We start from the raw sequence: 21,074 nt of genomic DNA, 5'->3' as shown, positions 1-21,074 counted from the left end.
CAGTTTCAAGTGTACTTTCAAGTACACTTGTAGTGCAGAGTGGATTTGCCTTTAGTAAATCAACCCCCATGTGTGCAAGTAGCCACCCATAAACACTTTTGAGGCAACCAACAAATGTATCATAAGCAATAGCTCAAAATACCACAGCTACAAGATGACTTCAAAAACAGGCTGCATTGGTGCCACATATGATTTATCCAGTTTTCTGACAGTTCTGAGTACAATATTACACCTTCCTAAAAAATATAAGTTTCCACATATATCTACTCTCTTACCATCCCTCCCCTGGCATGCTCCTATTCTTGAGCTTCACTTTCTCTGCACAACTCTTGACCCACTTGCTCTCACCACAATATGACCCCACATACCTTTTGTTCAGGGGACATATTTACATACCCAAAAAAATGGGCGCTGCTAAATAGTATGAGGTTTAATACATTAGTCCATCAATACGCCTTTGAAGTGGATACTCAGTATATGTGGTGGGGGAGAGATGAAGAGGGGAGACCTGTATAGATTACTTTAGCAGTCCAAAACAACCTTGGCAGCCTTTGAGGGGGAAGTTGAAAGCAAACTCCAGATATGCAAATGAGAAGAGAAACACAGGTGCCTCTATGTTATAACTGTAAACATTTTAATGAGCTACAGGTACATTATCCACTTAGATGGAGGTTAAGGAAGTAAGGCACAAGTCCACCCACAGTGACGTGGCATTCACTGCAGAGCGGCGTTCTGAACAGCTGATTTTTCTGCGGGGGAGAGATCCTAGCCAGCAGGATCTCTGGGACCACAGCGATGAAACCGAGGCTTTAATCAGGCTGATAGTGAGGGCTGGAATGGGGCGCCGGGCATGATGAAGTCACTGGTGGGTTGCAACGGCGTTTCGGAGCATACACACTGGTAGATGGGACTCAGGGCGCGCTCCTTTGTCAAGCTCAACAAAGAAGTGCGCCCTGAGTCTCATCTATCAGTGCACATGCTTCGAAACGCCGTTGCAACCAGTGACGTCATCACGCCCGGCGCCACGTTCCAGCCCCCACCATCGGCCTGATTCAAGCCTCGGTTTTATCGCCGTGGTGCCAGAGATCCTGTTGGCTAAGATTTCTCCCCCACAGGCCGAAAAATCAGCTGTTCAGAACGCCGCTCTGCAGTGAACACCACGACAGTGTGGATGGACTCGTGCCTTACTTCCTTAACCTCCATGTAAGTAGATAATGCATCTGTATCTCATTAAAATGTTTACAGTCCCAACCTAGAGGCGCCTGTGTTTCTCTTCTCATTTGCATATTTACATACCTCCCAACTTTCAAACTTGAAAGTGAGGGACACTTGAGGGAGGCAGAGACCTGAGAGTCACTTGAGGGAGGCAGAGACCCGTGGCAAAAAGTGGGTGTAGCCGAACTTCACAGTGGGAGGGGCTTAAAGGGCATGGTTAAACAAAACCCAGACTTTCGATTTGTTCTGGGGGGGTTCTTTGGGAGGGAAGTGACATTGTGCTAAGTGTGGTGGAGGGGTCAGATATGTGCGGGGGTTCTTTGGGAGGGGCGTAGACTTATGCTAGAAGGTGGGGGGGGAAAATATGTGAAAGGGGCTCTTGGGGGGGGAGGGGATGTCCTAGCACATATCCTCTCCCCTCCAAAAGCACCCCCCACACACACATATGCTCTTACCACTGGCCCTGCCAAATCACTCCTCCAAGTGTACACCGTTGTTACAGTGCCTTGAAAAAGTATTCATATCCCTTGAAATTTTACACATTTTGTCATGTTACAACCAAAAACGTAAATGTACTTAATTGGGACTTTATGTGATAGAACAGCACAAAGTGGCACATAATTGTGAAGTGGAGGGAAAATTATAAATGTTTTTCAAAATTTATTACAAATAAATATCTGAAAAGTGTGGCATGCATTTGTATTCAGCCCCCTTTACTCTGATACCCCTAACTAAAATCTAGTGGAACCAATGGTCTTCAGACATTATCTAATTAGTAAATAGAAACGTATTGTGTGTGGGTGTAGAGTGTGAATCAATACGCACCCTAAGGAAGTACCATCCCTTGAGAGACAATTATAGAAATCTGAATAAGGTTTAGGACATTTCATGTACTTCTTTGGGTTAATAACCACTGAGTCAACACGTTATATAAAAATCTTTTGTACATAACTTTATTTAGAACATTATACAGTTCTTAAAAAAAAGGGGATTTATTCCATAAAAAAGTTAACAAACAGCTTGTCCAGAGTGATGTAATCCTGGATTCAAGATCTGGTTTTGTATATCTTTTAGCCAACGCATTTCGCGGGCTGACCTGCCTCATCAGGGTCTCAGATCCTGTCAACTACTGTAACAACATGTACAAGTAATGGCAATCAATGTTTCATGTAGCAAAACCACAAATTAATTTTTTTACACACAGCGTCATCTTTTGTTATCAGAAAAAATTTAGGTATATTTTCTACATTCATTGCAACATTCCACATAACGGGACAAATGATATTTCATGGTATAAATAATTATATTCTAAAAGGTGTACAGTATCTCACAAAAGTGAGTACACCCATCACATTTTTGTAAATATTTTATTAAACTTTTCATGTGACAACACTGAAGAAATTACACTTTGCTACAATGTAAACTCAACACACAGCCATTAATGTCTAAACCGATGGCAACAAAAGTGAGTACAGCCCTAAGTGAAAATGTCCAAATTGGGCCCAAAGTGTCAATATTTTGTGTGGCCACCATTATTTTCCAGCAATGCCTTAACCCTCTTGGGCATGGAGTTCATCAGAGCTTCACAGTTTACCACTGGAGTCCTCTTACACTCCTCCATGACGACATCATGGAGCTGGTGGATGTTAGAGACCTTTTGCTCCTCCACCTCTGTTTGAGGATGCTCCACAGATGCTCAATAGGGTTTAGGTCTAGAGACATGCTTGGCCAGTCCATCACCTTTACCCTCAGCTTCTTTAGCAAGACAGTAGTCATCTTGTAGGTGTGTTTGGGGTCATTATCATGTTAGAATACTGCCCTTCGGCCCAGTCTCCGAAGGGAGGGGATCATGCTCTGCTTCAGTATGTCACAGTACAAGTTGGCATTCATGGTTCCCTCAATGAATTGTAGCTCCCCAGTGGCGGCAGCACTCATGCAGCCCCAGACTATGACACTCCCACCACCATGCTTGACTGTAGGCAAGACACACTCACCTGGTTGCCACCACACATGCTTGACACCATCTGAACCAAATAAGTTTATCTTGGTCCCATCAGACCACAGGACACGGTTCCAGTAATCCATGTCCTTAGTCTGCTTGTCTTCATCAAACTGTTTGCAGGCTTTCTTGTGCATCATCTTTGGAAGAGGCTTCCTTCTGGGATGATAGCCATGCAGACCAATTTGATGCAATGTGAGGTGTATGGTCTGAGCACTGATAGGCTGACCCCCCACCCCTTCAACCTCTGCAGCAATGCTGGCAGCACTCATATCATACATCTATTTCCCAAAGACAACCTCTGGATTTGACGCTGAGTAAGTGCACTCAACTCCTTTGGTCGACCATGGCGAGGCCTGTTCTGAGTGGAACCTGAGCTGTTAAACCGCTGTATGGTCTTGGCCAGCATGCTGCAGCTCAGTTTCAGGGTCTTGGCAATCTTCTTATAGCCTAGGCCATCTTTATGTAGAGCAGCAATTCTTTTTTTCAGATCCCCAGAGAGTTATTTGCCATTAGATGCCATGTTGAACTTCCAGTGACCAGTATGAGAGAGTGAGAGCAATAACACCAAATTTAACACACCTGCTCTCCACTCACACCCGAGACCTTGTAACTCTAATGGGGGGGGACAACGGGAAATAGCTAAATGGGCCCAATTTGGACATTTTCACTTAGGGGTGTACTCATTTTTGTTGCCAGCAGTTTAGACATTAATGGCTGTGTGTTGGGTTATTATGAGGGGTCAGAAAATTTACACTGTCATACAAGCAGCACAGTGGTATAGTGGGTAGCACTCTTGCCTAGCAGTAAAAAGGGTCGCTGGTTCAAATCCCAACCACAACACTACCTGCCTGGAGTTTGCATGTTCTCCCTGTGCAAGCGTGGGTTTCCTGCTGGTAGGTTAATTGGCTTCTGTCCAAAATGGGCCCTACTCTATTAATGTGAGTTGGGGACCTTGGCTTGTGGGCTCCTTGAGGGTAGGGATCAATGTATGTGTGAAGTGCTGCGTAAATTGATCGCACTATATGGGTAACTTAAATAAATAGGGATAATTGTAGATGCACCCACACTTACTCAGGTTGAACTGGATGAACTGGTGTCTTTATTCAACCTTACTAACTATGTAAGCTGTACACTCACTACTTTACATTGTAGCAAAGTGTCATTTCTTCAGTGTTGTCACATGAAAATAGCAATATATTGGTATAGTTCAATGCATTGGCACAAACTCAAACATTAGAGACACAAAAAACAGAAAGGGCTATGGACAGAAATAAAGCATAAGACTGGTCCCTATCGTTCATGTACAAGTAAAATCCAGTGTATATAAGTTGAACCATACATGGTTGAAGGGATGGAGGCCAGAGACATGTCCAGGATGCACAGATGATACATGGCTTTCGAATTTGCAGCGAACACCGCATAATGTTTGTTGTTCACCGAACGTCCGAACAACCAAAGTTTGGGCCGAACCGTTCGCCCATCCCTACCTACTAGGTACTCGATGTGTTTTTACAACCGAAAAGGACATAGAGAGATGTTCTTTCCCAATCATCTCCCAAAGCCATGTTTCTGAAAATTCTGAGTGCTCCCAGAGCACTCAGAGTGCTCTGGGAGACCCACCAGATTAATGTTATTACGTCTAATGCCGCGTACACACGATCAGGATTTTGGTCAGAAAAAGGTATGATGGCTTTTCCGACGGGATTCTGCTCAAGTTTGTCTTGCATACACACGGTCACACCAAATTCCACCGTCAAGAATGCGGTGACATACAACACGACGACGGGCCTAGAAAAAGGAAGTTCAATAGCCAGTGTGCCACCCTTTGGGCTCCTTCTGCTAATCTCGTGTTTTTTCTCGTGTTAGTAGAAGTTTGGTGAGAGACGATTCGCGCTTTTCAGCTTTCGTGCTTTTTGGTCCGTTACTGCTCTTCAGTTTGTGCTTGTGGGTTTGTATCAGGTTTTCAGTGCGTGTAGTCAGTTCGTATCTGTTTTCCAGTGCGTTCTTGTCCACTCGTTTCTGATTTTCAGCTTGCTCTTCACAGGCCTTGCTGTTCTTCAGTGTGTTCTGTTAAGTTCAATCTGACCAGCTGACCGTTTTGAAGCCATGTTGCGGTTACGTACTCGTCGTAGAGTTTGTGCTGTGCGGAGGCTTGGTGTTATAGTTCTTACTTTGACCCAAGCCCAGTCCATGAACAGGGTGTGGAGGAGTTCACGGACCAAGAATTGGTTGCTCCTTTCTTGTGAAAAAAAAAAAAGAATTGATTGCTCCAGTGTGACCAATTCTCTCATATGCCTTTGCTGCGTGAGATCCAGGAGAATAAGCCTGATGCTTTCAGGAATTATCTCCAGATGACGGACCCATACACACCTAGCCTAGTCACTTAACAATGTATTTTGTCAGCTCCATAGTACTGCTTCACCCTAAACACCCCCTAAAATGTGTAAAAATGTTATTTGTGTGCTTAAATTCAGGCAGAGTGCCAGAGGCTTTTTTTTGGGGTGCCAAAATCATTTGGAACCCTCCCTCCCCTCAACCGCTAAGTCAACCGATACCAATCCTCTATCTGCTGACTTTGCCAAACCCATACACACTATACCTACCTCTTTTGTGGTCATATTTATGGATGAATTCACCAAAGCATTTAGTGAAAGGGCCTACCTGAATACTTTCTAATGCCATGTACACACGGTCGGATTTTCCGACGGAAAAAGTGCAATCGGATTGTGTTGTCGGAAAGTCCGATCGCGTGTGGGCTCCATCTGACTTTTTCCGTTGGAATTTCCGTCACACAAAGTTTGAGAGCAGGCTATAAAATTTTCCGACAACAAAATCCGAACGGTTAAATTCCGATCGCATGTACACAAATCCGACGCACAAAGTGCCACGCATGCTCAGAATAAATTAAGAGACGAAAGCTATTGGCTACTGCCCCGCTTATAGTCCCGACGTACGTGTTTTACGTCACCTCGTTCAGAACGATTGGATTTTCCGACAACTTTGTGCCACTGTGTGTATGCAAGACAAGTTTGAGCCAACATCCGTCGGAAAAAATCCATGGATTTTGTTGTCGGAATGTCCGATCAATGTCCGATCGTGTGTACAGGACATCATGGTACAGAGGACCCTCACCCCTGAGAAGAGGGTTTTTCATTACGAAGAGTCGTGGAGAATGCCTTTGGGATAATGGCCAGCCGGTTCCGCCTATTTCTAACGGCTATAAATATGGCGGAGTACAAACTGAACCACATTGTATTATCCTGCTGCATACTGCACAACTTTTTAAAAATAAATGCTCCAAATTATGTTGTCTCAGTTGGGCCAGAGGCCGGACTTCAAGAAAATGCAATGACGGACCTGGAAGCTGGCCGTCCTGGCTTGCCCCCCCAAAGCGCCCGTGAAGTATGGGAAAAATATGTTGAATATTTTACGGGTAGGGGGGCCATTGCTATGCCAAAACATTTTTAAATATTTTCTCAATAAAAAAAAAAAAAAAAGATCTGATAAAATCTTGATTTTGATTTCCTGCTTGTGTCTCCTAGGTTCTCCTAGTGCACTTGTAGTGCCAAGTGGTTTTTACATTATTAACTAACCGCCATTGTCACTGTAAACACCAACTTAATACAAAAAGTGGTATTGAGCATTGAAAGAAGAAGCCACACATTGTTGAATATAAAACCCTTTACTCCGTGCACATTCACATGTGCGTTATAAAACATTTTGTGTTAAAAAAAACACATCTTGTTTTTTAAAGTTTTACCTTGAAATTTTTAGAAAAGTACATAAACAGGCAGGTTTGCAAACATAGCATACACAACTCTGGAACTTACAAAGTTCAACATTGAAAAACTGAAGGCAATATCAGACATTATAGTGTGAAAAATGTCTTGATCTTGCCTTCATCAGATGGGGGTGAAAAGCCAAATTTAGAAGATGCACACAATTTGGGATTAGAACTGGGGATTTCCTTTCTGATCCCATACCTAATGTCAAAATGTGCTATCTCCCATCATGGGGGATCAATGGACGTGTTTTGGGGGTGCAACCCCTTCCTCTTACCTACTTGAGTTACGAGGAAAGGGTTGCACCCACAAAACGTGTACATTGATATCCCCTGATGGCAGATAGCAAATGTTGACACACTGTGTGCATCTTCCAAATTTGGCTTTTAAGATGCGTCAAAAATTTTTAAAACTTGGTCCCCAAAAATATAAACTGGTGTCATTTGGTAGTTATTTATATTCTTCCTAGTACATCATGTTCTTCAGTTTCTGTTCAACCTCATTTGTCTTTTACTTGATGATGTCTAAATCCTGACTACAATACATGATGTCCTGGATTAGTCTTTGTGCACTGTCAGTGGTGAAAAGAGTAGATTGTTCTTCCACAACATGGACATCACCTAAAAGAAAAAATACACACTGTGTATTATAAATATGCAGGCATACATCTATTACCAGAATCTGTGGTGTCAGACACTCACCTGTTATGGTGACAATTTCCACCACCTCTCCTTCCTCCACATCCTCTGGTTGTGCCCTCTGTTCCCCTTCTTCAGGAGGTGGGGGGGGGGGTCCTGTTGTCCTCAGACGTCCCGAGTCTTTTCTCCCCTATGAGAATGAAACAAAAGGTATACTTAGCATACAGATATTTGTGGCCAGAAATATGAATGTGAAACATTGCTTGGAAGTGGGGTACAATTGTCTGTTTGGGCAGAGTTCCAAGTTTAAGACATTATTTATTCTCTTAACAAAGCTGCAATACTTACCTTTTTTAGACGTTTCACACATGGAGACACCCCAAGTATCCACTGGAGTACCTGTGTGGGACACCCTAAAAAGTTTGTTCTTGTGTCCCATACTAGTGCTCTTGAGTCCAGATGTGTAAACAGCTGCTGAGTGTCATCTCCTTACATTACACTGAATCAAGTTTGCAATTCATCCTAGTGACAAACACATCTAGACAACAATGTCCTAAACTACGTTTAATACAAATTAGCATGACCAAATGTAATTAACTCTGTATGTTGCCAAAAAGATCGTATTTAGTTGACAAATGAACAATGTTTCCTACGACCGATTACTGTGCACACTGTTTTGAAAAGCCATGGACACCAAGGTATTGACTTCCTTGGCAAATTTAGAAGTCAGATCTTTTGTAATTTTCTGATAGGTGGAAGTATCGGAAAGCAACCTTCTTCCTTCTGTAATATAGTCGCTCTTATCCTGTAGAACGATTCCACCGCCCTCATCAGCCGATTTAATAACCAAATCGTCAGCTTCCATCAGAAATTTTAATGCTTTAATCTCTTAGGTGACAGATTATTGGTATTGGTGGTGTTGGAGGACTGGCAAAGTTTTTGGAAGTCTGAAAATACAACCCTATAGAAACTCTCTATATATGGGCCTTTGGCTTGTGAAGGATAAAAAATAGACTTGGGCTTAAAAGTGGTATGAATGATGGGAGGGGAGGTGGCAGTATGTTGGGTAAGGAGATGAATCAAATCATCATCAAACAGGGAGTTCTCCATATCTTCCGCGGAGTTGGTGTCGAATATAAACACATCTGATGGAGAAGGGGGAGGTGATGTGAAAGGAATAGTATTGGCCTGGGTATTCTTTTTTTCTTTTATATGATAATATCGTTTTAAGGTGAGATTCTGTACATATCTATTGAGGTTTTTGAATAACAAAAAAGGATTAGGTTTGTTTAAAGGTGGGAAGTTGAGACCTCTACTCAAAAGTGAGGTGTCAGCAATAGACAGTTTGTGTGAAGATAGATTAAAAATTTTCACAGTTTCCTTATTTTTAGTGCATTGAGATTGGCTTTTGTTGCGTCCTCCTCTACAGCCTCTCTGGTGAGCTTACTTTTTCTGGAGGCTGTTTGAGGAGGACTGGGCACTAAAAAAGAAGGGGACGGGATGGGAAGGGAGGAAGAAGGGCCAGTATGTTGATTCATGTGAAGGGGATTCGAAACAGGTGGAACAACCTCTGTAACTACAGAGGAAATTTCTGTAGTATCCATATCAGAGGTGATAGGTGTAATGTGGTTAGTATTCTCAACTGTGCTCAGGTTGGAGATAGAAGATGATGATGGCAGTCCTTGAGCAGGAAAACCGACAGAAGAGTCATTGGGCATAATTAAACGGTCAGGAGATGGTACCCTCGGTTTTCTATTGTAAAATTGGTTCAAGGTGAGAAGAAGACTGGGATTGTTAGATGGGTTGTTCTGGTGGGTTTTTTTTAGGAGTAGTGGTACTATTACTATTCAGTTGTTTTTTGGTCTGGAAAGGAGGATCAAAATGGCAAGGAGCTTTATTGGGCTTCCAATTGTGATATTGGGTGGGTGAGCCTATAGAAAGGCTCATGAGGGGACGTGGAGGGTCGGGCTGGGAAGGTGGGTGAGAGGATGGAAATGCAATGATAAGTATCTAATAAAAACAAATGTAAAATAATGCGAACTGGGTGTGCAAGACAAAGGTTTCATACAGCAGAAAAAGTAACAAGTGTAGGCGCAACAACTCAAAATGTGCATAAAATCAACATCTACGTCTGCAAGATATAAACTGAGATGTTTAAAAGTCCATATAGCAAACACAGGCTAAAAAGTCTATGTAATGATGCTAGTGATGATGCTAGTGGGGGGGGGGGGGGGGTAAAAAACGTTCCAAAGGAAGCAAGTAGGGCTGCCATCATTTTGCATTTACTAGAAATTTATAATTGTGTTTCCTCTTCTCCCTCTCTTCCCATTTCTCCTTCCATTTGTTCTCATCATTTTCTTCCCAGCCTCCCCTTTTTCCTTCTTTTTTCTTTCGCCCTCCCCCCATCCACCTTTCACATTTGTCCTTCCACCCCTCCTGACCCTTCCAGTCCCCATCCTTCCTCCCCATTTTTTTGCTTTTATTTTTGTTTTTTGTTTTCTCAAAGAATAATTTATCTATGGATTTTATTAATGATATCGAACAACACAAATATGCTGTCCTGGACGACTTATACACTCTGTTTCCCCCATCCACCTTTTTACAAGACTATGTACATGAGGATTCTCTATTACGTATGAAGTTAGGTAAATTCAGACGTGATCTAGACGACTACAACAATGATAGGGTTTTCACTTGGAATAAAAAAGGGAAAACACACTCCCATAACGAACCCTCAGCCATTTCAGGACAGAGGGACCCTTTCCTCCCTTCTCATGTCCCTATGGATTTACCTTTACCTTCATCCTCTCATCCACCTTCCCAGCCCGACCCTCCACGTCCCCTCATGAGCCTTCCTATAGGCCCACCCACCCGATATCACAATTGGAAGCCCAATAAAGCTCCTTGCCATTTTGATCCTCCTTTCCAGACCAAAAAACAACTGAATAGTAATAGTATCACTACTCCTAAAAAAACCCACCGGAACAACCCATCTAACAATACCAGTCTTCTTCTCGCCTTGAACCAATTTTACAATAGAAAACTGAGGGTACCATCTCCTGACCGTTTAATTATGCCCAATGACTCTTCTGTCGGTTTTCCTGCTCAAGGACTGCCATCATCATCTTCTATCTCCAACCTGATCACAGCTGAGAATACTAACCACATTACACCTATCACCTCTGATATGGATACTACAGAAATTTCCTCTGTAGTTACAGAGGTTGTTCTACCTGTTTCGAATCCCCTTCACATGAATCAACATACTGGCCCTTCTTCCTCCCTTCCCATCCCGTCCCCTTCTTTTTTAGTGCCCAGTCCTCCTCAAACAGCCTCCAGAAAAAGAAAGCTCACCAGAGAGGCTGTAGAGGAGGATGCAACAGAAGCCAATCTCAATGCACTAAAAATAAGGAAACTGTGAAAATCTTTAATCTATCTTCACACAAACTGTCTATTGCTGACACCTCACTTTTGAGTAGAGGTCTCAACTTCCCACCTTTAAACAAATCTAATCCTTTTTTGTTATTCAAGGACCTCAATAGATATGTACGGAATCTCACCTTTAAACGATATTATCATATAAAAGAAAAAAAGAATACCCAGGCCAATACTATTCCTTTCACATCACCTCCCCCTTCTCCATCAGATGTGTTTATATTCGACACCAGCTCCGCAGAAGATCTGGAGAACTCCCTGCTTGATGATGATTTGATTCATCTCCTTACCCAACATACTGCCACCTCCCCTCCCATCATTCATACCACTTTTAAGCCCAAGTCTATTTTTTATCCTTCACAAGCCAAAGGCCCGTATATAGAGAGTTTCTATAGGGTCGTATTTTCAGACTTCCAAAAACTTTGCCAGTCCTCCAACACCACCAATACCAATCATCTGTCACCTGTAGAGATTAAAGCATTAAAATTTCTGATGGAAGCTGACGATTTGGTTATTAAATCGGCTGATAAGGGCGGTGGAATTGTTCTACAGGATAAGAGCGACTATATCACAGAAGCAAGAAGGTTGCTTTCCGATACTTCCACCTATCAGAAAATTACAAAAGATCCGACTTCTGAATTTGCCAAGGATGTCAATACCTTGGTGTCCATGGCTTTTCAAAACAACATTCTTAACAAATCTGAGAAGTTGTTACTACTCAAAGATTTTTATCAAATCCCCTACTTCTATCACCTCCCCAAAGTCCATAAGAGCCTAGACAACCCCCCCGGTAGACCTATAGTGGCTGCCATGGACAGCGTCACTACAGGTCTTAGTCTATATATTGACCATTTCCTGCAGCCCATTGTCCATCATCTGCAGTCCTACATCAGAGATGGGACCCATTTATTACAACTTCTTTCAGCATACAAGTGGGAGCCGACTTACGTATGGCTCTCACTTGATGTAAACTCATTGTATACATCTATCCCCCATTCCTTTGGTTTAATGGCATTGGAATACTTTTTGGCTAAAGATCCTCTCATTAACCCTCGCCAGGCATCATTCATTTTGGATGCCACCTCTTTTTGCTTAACACACAATTACTTTCAGTTTGTTGGAGACTTCTATGTTCAGGTACAAGGAACAGCTATGGGGGCAAACTTTGCACCCTCGTATACCAATCTTGCTATGGGATATTGGGAGAATGTATATATTCTCCAAAACAACCCATATGCATGTAACATTGTGTTTTCTGATCGTTACATCGACGACATCATCATCATTTGGGACGGTTCCGTCGATTTGTTTGATGATTTTGTCAACTACTGTAACGGCAACCCATATGGCTTATCGTTCACCTTCGTCACCATTTCTGACACGTTGCCTTTTCTAGATTTGGAGTTGGGTTCAGATGCAGTCACTTCCACCATTATTTCTAAAAGTTACATCAAACCCACCACGGGGAATTCGTATCTGCACCATAACAGCTGTCACCTCCCGCAATGGATTGACAACATCCCTAAGGGACAGTTCTGTCGACTTAGACAGAACTGCACTAGAGAATGCAACTATGTCGATCAAAGTGCCTTGCTGAAAAAGAAGTTCAGGGACAAAGATTATCCCCCAGCTCTCATCGACAAAGCCTTTAAGTATTACCTTAAAGGAAAACCTCAGAGGCAACAACGTGAACCAGACCATCATACTATCCATTTCACCACCACTTTCCATTATCAGTTTAAGGAAATGGAAAGAATTTTGGCAGATCATTGGAGCATACTACTACAGGACCCACTCCTTAAACCTTTTATTCCTGAAAGACCCAAGGTCACATACCGTAGAGTGCCCAACCTTAAAAGGAAAATAGCTCCTAGTAAAATTCGATCCAGATGCACCTCTCCCCACAAGCCTGTATTCGTCCCATTAGTTGGTATGTTCCAGTGTCGTAAACCGTTATGCAAAACATGTAAATTCATTCGGCATGGCCAAAAGTCATTCACCACCAAGGGGGTCACCCATATGCTGAGGGACTTTTACAACTGTTCCTCAGATTTTGTTATTTATGGACTCACCTGCCCCTGCGGCCTACTGTATGTGGGCCGCATGATACGAGCTCTTAGGACGAGGTTCCGTGTTATTTATGGACTCACCTGCCCCTGCGGCCTACTGTATGTGGGCCGCACGATACGAGCTCTTAGGACGAGGTTCCGTGAACACCGGAGATCTATTGAGGGTGGTATTGATCCTTCCAAAGTGGCACATAGCGTGCCAAAACACTTCACCCAAGCTCACCAACAATCTACGGAAGGGCTGCAAGTTTGGGTGATCGAACAAATTTCTAAATCATTACCAGCTGCAGAACGTTTCAAAAAAACTTTGTGCCAGAGAGACGTTCTGGATTTATAATTTAGATGTTCTCTCACCCGGCGGTATGAATGAAGGGATAGAGATCTCCACCATTCTATAATATTTCGTTTGATCCCCCCCCCTTTTTTCCACTTTTTCATATACATTATATTTATGTATACATTTATATGTTTTTACATACATCACTCGTGTATTTTTATATATATTTTTCTTTGATCTGAGGTAGCATTTTTATATATTTTTATATATTTTTATATATTTGGTATCATTACTTTTAGGTATTTTTGATTTCTTCTTCATATACGTCATACTTACGTGTATACATTTATGTGTACATATGTGCATAAATATACTGTGTATTTTTTTGTGCACATACATACCTACGGTGCACTCTTTCTCTCATGATTTTTTATGATATTTATTAGGGTTGTCCCGATACCACTTTTTTAGGACCGAGTACAAGTATCGATACTTTTTTTCAAGTACTCGCCGATACCGATTACCGATACGTTTTTTTTAATGTCACGTGACAGTTTTTTTTTTTGCTATTTATTTGGGGGGGGGGGGGGGTGAACGTTGTATATGTGTGTGTGTTTTTTTTGTTTTTTTTTTACAATTTTTATTTTTTACAATAATATTTTTTTATTCTTTATTGTTTTTTTTGTTTTTTTAATCAGCCCTGTTGGGGGGCTTTGGTGAGATATCAGGGGTCTTAACAGACCTCTGATATCTCCCCCCTTGAGACAGAGAAAGAGACAGAGGATAGAGATTCCCCGGTCCCTTTCTCTGCAGCGTCAGCTGCACTGAGAATGAATGGAGAGAAGACAGCGGCTTCTCTCCATTCATAAACTGACACATTGTAATCACAGGAGATTACAATGTTTCAGTTATGTGAATGGACAGAGTCAGCTGACTCTATCCATACACAAAGGAAGGAGGAGGGGGAGGACGGAGGAACTGAGAGGGAGAACGAGGGTACAGATAAGGAGAGAGGAATGCAGGGGACAGATAAGGATAGAGGAACGGAGGGGGACAGATAAGGAGAGAGGAACGGAGGGGGACAGATAAGGAGAGAGGAATGCAGGGGACAGCGGAGAGGCACAGAGGAACAGAGGAGGATGCAGTGACATACAGCGGTGACCGATCACCGCTGTATGTCACTAAGGTGTCCTTTTATGAAACTGAGATCATCGGCGATCCCGAGTCTCACCGCTGATCTCAGCTCATGACCAGTTTATGAAACTGAGATAATCAGCAGAGAACATGTTCTCCGCTGATTATCTCAGCACAGTGAGAATTTGTAACTGACTTCACAGAAACGGCCAGTTTATGAAGGTGCGATCTCAGCACCTCACTGTGATCTGTGACAGAATTCTCACTTTCTGATTCACCATTTCAGAAGTGGAGAATCAGAGTGAGAAGCCTGAAACTGGCTGATATTCTGGAGAAAGCAAGAAGTCTTTTGACTTCTTTCTTTCACCAAACAGTCAGAGCACACCTTGCCCACCATTACACACCCCAAAACCAGCAGGATAGGAATTTATAGTGTATATATATATATATCTATATATATATATAGATATATATATATATATACAGCTATATATATAGATATATATATATATATATATATCTATATATATAGCTATAGATATATATATATCTATATATATATATAGATATATATATATCTATAGCTATATATATCTATATATATATAGCTATAGATATATATATATATATATCTATATATATATATATATATATATATATATATAGATATATATATATATATCTATAAATAGATATATATATATTTTTTTTTAGATGTCCACGTCTCTGGCTGGGTTCACACTTGTGCGATGCGTGAACCAGCGTGATTCCTGTGCGGGTTTTCACATCGCACCTACATTGACATCTGCGCACCACTGCGGGTGTCAATGTAAAGTTAATGACACCCCCAGATCATTTCACAGATCGCAGTGCGAACTATGTAATGGTGCAGGAATCGGATCGCATGGGTGTTCACACCCATGCGATCCGATTCCAGTGCGGACCAAATAAAGGGTCCTGTACCATTTTGGTGCAAATGCAATATGATTTAGGGCCAGTTCCCACTGCTGCGGTGTTCGAGATCGGATGTGATTCGCACCGCACTGCAGTGCAAAATCACATCCGATCTCTGTGCGATGCGATTTCAGCCACACAGATAGTATTGCTAAATTTGCATTGCCCTCGGACCAAACTCTTACAGGACCCTTTTTTTGGTCCACAGCAGAATCGGATCGCATGGGTGTTCACAGCCATGCGATTCGATTACTGTCCGAGTTTGCAGATCGCACTGCGATATGCGAACTGATTTGGGGGTGTTGTTAGCTTTTAGGCCCAGTTCACACTTGTGCGATGCCGGACATCGATGCCGGACATCGCACAGGCATCGCATGTTATTCGCAGCACACTGCCATTCACATTACATGCGATGTCTGTGCGGTGCGATATCAGCTGTACAGATAGTATGGCTGATATCGCACCGCATTCGGTGCAAACACGCACATGACCCTTTTTTCTGTTCGGACCAGAATCGGATCGCATGTGTGTTCACACATATGCGATCCAATTCATGTCCGAACTGTCAGTTCGCAGTGCGATATGCAAGCTGATCTGGGGGTGTCGTTAACAATGTATTGACACTCCCCAGCGATTCGCATATGGCAGTGTGAACAGACATGCGAACCCGCAATGGATTTGCAGTGTTCTCGCATCGCACCAGTTTATCAATTTTTATGTTTATCTATAATGAAATATATTTTATTTTAATTTATTAATAAATATTTATACTTGTATACTTTATTAAAATTACTTTTTTAATGATTATAAATGTATTTTGCATTTATATGAATGGTGTATAGCTGCATTACATATGTGCATTACATTCATTTACTATACACCATTCACATTTAAATAGGGACATGTATGATCTTTAAATATTGATAAAAACAATGTTTTTTTTATAATTAGGTTAATGTATATTGTGTAGGGGGAATTTAACTTTATTATTTTATTAATATGTTGGGGAATAATATGTGCTGATTTGTGTTAAACTTTTGTATTTTATGGTTCCTCATACTGTAATCCCGCTTTATCACACGAGATTACAGTGAGAGGAGCCATTCTCAGGAGTTCCCGGCGTTTGTAGATCGCTCCTCAACTCAACATGAGAAGCGATCTACACACTTTCATAAACAGGCACTCAGAGGAGAGCGATCTCCTCTGAGAATGCCTGAGATCTGAAAAGCGGTATTTTACCGCACTTTCATAAAAGGACACCTAAAACTGGTGAAAGCCGCTGGGGGAGAATCTTGTAACTCCCCCACGCGCCAATCACAGCTGTCCTCTAGGTATCGGGGGAAGCATCGGGAGCATTTGCCCGAGTACAAGTACTTGGGCAAATGCTCGGTATCGGTGCCGATACCGATACTAGTATCGGTATCGGGACAACCCTAATATTTATTATTGCACCATATATGCCAGCCTATTTTATTTGTTTATTTCTCATTTATTTCTCATATATTATATTTATTTATTTATATATATATATATATATATATATATATATATATATATATATATATATATATATATATATATATATATATATATATCAATTCCCTTTATACACATGTTTCTTTGCCTTGTTTATGAATTTTTTGCCTCATTATTATGCATTTTCCATTTATTATGGGTATTATTGTAGTATGTTTTATTTTAATCAATTTTACTCCACTAGTCCAGTTAGCAAAAATGAGGGCCTTTTCCCATGCATGCGCATTGGCAGTCTGCAAGTCCGGCTCTCCCCCTTTTATATATTTTTTTTTTTATTATTATTATTTATTCATATATTTTACTTCCAATTATCATACCCCACTACATCTTAATGTAATAGCCACTATACATATATAAAGTATGCATTACGTTGTGTGGCTAACGTATACAATTTCCTCTATTCCCCTCCTGCATTGGCTTTCTTCCCATGTCCCTTCCTATTACCTATAATAGCAGTTAGAGCTGTGTACATATCTTTCTGTATTTTTCTCTGCCCCGGTTTCCTCCCCCATCTCCTTCTAAAAACAGAAAAAGTTTCCATATTTTTCTCCGCCCCCCTCCTCTCCGGGAGCGTCACCTCTGACATCTCATACCATGCTTGTTTCTTCTTACTTATGTGAGTTTATCTGATTTATTAAAGTGTCTTTTTTTTTAAATGACTGCACCCAGAGGCGCCTCTCTACTTGTTGTCCTTCTGTACTAATCCTGCTCCCTCAATTTCAGGTCTGACCAGTGTTTCCTCAATTGCTCCTTGGATCGTCGTACCCCAAAATTCCTGTGTAGACTCTTCTGAACTTTAGTCATGATCTTGGCCTTTCTCACATTTGGGTTTAGGTACGGTCCATACTTCCCATCATAGTCGGCCCCTTCAAGATGTCCACCATCTCCACCATCTCTACAAAGACCATATTTGAGGCCTTAAATCTTCTGCTCTGGGATCGGAACGTTTTGGGCTCCGGGCTTTCCTCCTCCTCGTTACTGTTATTACGCACCTGCTGTGTCTCCGCCATGTTCATCTTCCACTGCGCAGAAAGAGACGGGGCAGGGAATTTTTTAGAAAGAACGTCAGGGGCAGGCGATGCGGGCAGAGTTTCATGCATGCGAGTTTTCATGCATGCGCAGTGTATATAAAGTTAACACGTGTGTGTCGTATGTACTTTCTGTGTGTGGGGGAAGGAAGACCGGAAGCGACGAACGTTATAACAAAGGTAACATTTTAACTTGGGACATCAGTGGCCTATACTGATTATAGATTGAGGCCTATATTGGGATAAGATTAGGAGAGTTTAGCCTGATATTTCATGTTTTTGTCTTGTGTTTGGTCTTTCAGCAAAGATGAAACAATTTAAAGACCCGGATTTCATGGGCCAGTTCATTGACAAATACAGGGATATGAGAAATTTGTGGGAGGTTAAAAACCCCTTATATCACAACAAACCAGCAAGGAAGGCATCGCTGGAGAAACTGCTGCAATTTGTGAAGACGCAGGTCCCCAACGCAGACATCGTGTTTGTGGAGAGGAAAATTGGTAGCTTGAGAAGCACGTATAGGAAGGGGCTTAACCACTTGCCGACCGCCTTAAGCAGATATACTGTGGCAGAATGGCACGAGCAGGCAAAATCACGTACCTGAGGTGCCCGAGGTGGTCGGCTTCGTTAGGGGAGCGATACAGGCTGAGAGGGAGACCACTCATTTGTGGCCACCCCTCGCGATCGCTCCCCACGAATGAGAATCTTCCTCTGCTGCTGTATAGTAAACAGTGGCAGAGGAAGTGATGTCATCGCTTCTCAGCTCGGTATTTTCCGTTCCGGCGCCGAGGAGAGAAGACATCGATGTGAGTGCACAACACACACACATACTGTAAAACACACCAGGGACACATTACACCCCCCATCACCCCCCCGTCACAGTGACACCAAGCAGTTTTTTTTCTGATTACTGCATTGGTGTCAGTTAGTGTGGTAGGGCAGGTAGTGTTAGCCCCCTTTAGGTCTAGGGTACCCCCCTAACCCCCCCTAATAAAGTTTTAACCCCTTGATCTCCCCCGTCACCAGTGTCACTAAGCGATCATTTTCTGATCGCTGTATTAGTGTCACTGGTGACGCTAGTTAGGGAGGTAAATATATAGGTTCGCCGTCAGCTTTTTATAGCGTCAGGGACCCCCGTATACTACCTAATAAAGGTTTTAACCCCTTGATTGCCCCCTAGTTAACCCTTTCACCAGTGATCACCGTATAAGTGTTACGGGTGACGCTGGTTAGTTAGTTTATTTTTTATAGTGTCAGGGCACCTGCCGTTTATTACCTAATAAAGATTTAGCCCCCTGATAGCTCGGCGGTGATATAACTTAGGTTTTAGGGTCAGATAGGGTCTGCGTCGCCCCAGGCAGCGTCAGGTTAGCGCTAGTACCGCTAACGCGCATGCACCATACACCTCGCTTAGTGGTATAGTATCTGAACGGATCAATATCTGATCCGATCAGATCTATACTAGCGTCCCCAGCAGTTTAGGGTTTCCAAAAACGCAGTGTTAGCGGGATCAGCCCAGATACCTGCTAGCACCTGCGTTTTGCCCCTCCGCCCGGCCCAGCCCAGCCCAGCCCAGCCCACCTAAGTGCATTATCGATCGATCACTGTCACTTACAAAACACTAAACGCATAACTGCAGCGTTCGCAGAGTAAGGCCTGATCCCTGCGATTGCTAACAGTTTTTTTGGTAGCGTTTTGGTGAACTGGCAAGCAACAGCCCCAGGCAGTGTCAGGTTAATGCCAGTAGCGCTAACACCCACGCACGCACCGTACACCTCCCTTAGTGGTATAGTATCTGAACGGATCAATATCTGATCCGATCAGATTTATACTAGCGTCCCCAGCAGTTTAGGGTTCCCAAAAACGCAGTGTTAGCAGGATCAGCCCAGATACCTGCTAGCACCTGCGTTTTGCCCCTCCGCGCAGCCCAGCCCACCCAAGTGCAGTATCGATCGATCACTGTCACTTACAAAACACTAAACACATAACTGCAGCATTCGCAGAGTCAGGCCTGATCCCTGCGATCGCTAACAGTTTTTTTGGTAGCGTTTTGGTGAACTGGCAAGCACCAGCGGCCTAGTACACCCCGGTCATAGTCAAACCAGCACTGCAGTAACACTTGGTGACGTGGCGAGTCCCATAAGTGCAGTTCAAGCTGGTGAGGTGGCAAGCACAAGTAGTGTCCCACTGCCACCAAGAAGAAGACAAACACAGGCCGTCGTGCCCATAATGCCCTCCCTGCTGCATTCGCCAATCCTAATTGGGAACCCACCACTTCTGCAGCACCTGTACTTCCCCCATTCACATCCCCAACCAAATGCAGTCGGCTGCATGAGAGGCATTTTCTTTATGTCCTCCCGAGTACTCCTACCCAACGAACCCCCCCAAAAATATGTTGTGTCTGCAGCAAGCGCGGATATAGGCGTGACACCCGCTATTATTGTCCCTCCTGTCCTGACAATCCTGGTATTTGCATTGGTGAATGTTTTGAACGCTACCATACACTAGTTGAGTATTAGCTTAGGGTACAGAATTGCACAGACTAGACACACTTTCACAGGGTCTTCCAAGATGCCATCACATTTTGAGAGACCCGAACCTGGAACCGGTTACAGTTATAAATGTTACAGTTACAAAAAAAGTGTAAAAAAAAAAAATATATAAAATAAAAAAATAAAAAAAAATAGTTGTTGTTTTATTGCTCTCTCTCTCTCTATTCTCTCTCTATTGTTCTGCTCTTTTTTACTGTATTCTATTCTGCAATGTTTTATTGTTATTATGTTTTATCATGTTTGCTTTTCAGGTATGCAATTTTTTATACTTTACTGTTTACTGTGTTTTATTGTTAGCCATTTTTTTTTTTCAGGTACGCCATTCAGCGCAGCGCGGATTTATTTATCTTGACAGCAATAGCATTTGCTCCCACGATATATAAAGCCGTGACTCCAGTGGAGGTGATATATGCCGAAGCATGGGGGCAGCAGGGGCGGAGGAGCGATTTGCT

This window comes from Aquarana catesbeiana, linkage group LG01, assembly GCF_042186555.1.
Source record: "Aquarana catesbeiana isolate 2022-GZ linkage group LG01, ASM4218655v1, whole genome shotgun sequence".
Lineage (NCBI taxonomy): Eukaryota > Metazoa > Chordata > Amphibia > Anura > Ranidae > Aquarana > Aquarana catesbeiana.
This window is presented reverse-complemented; position numbering follows the sequence as displayed.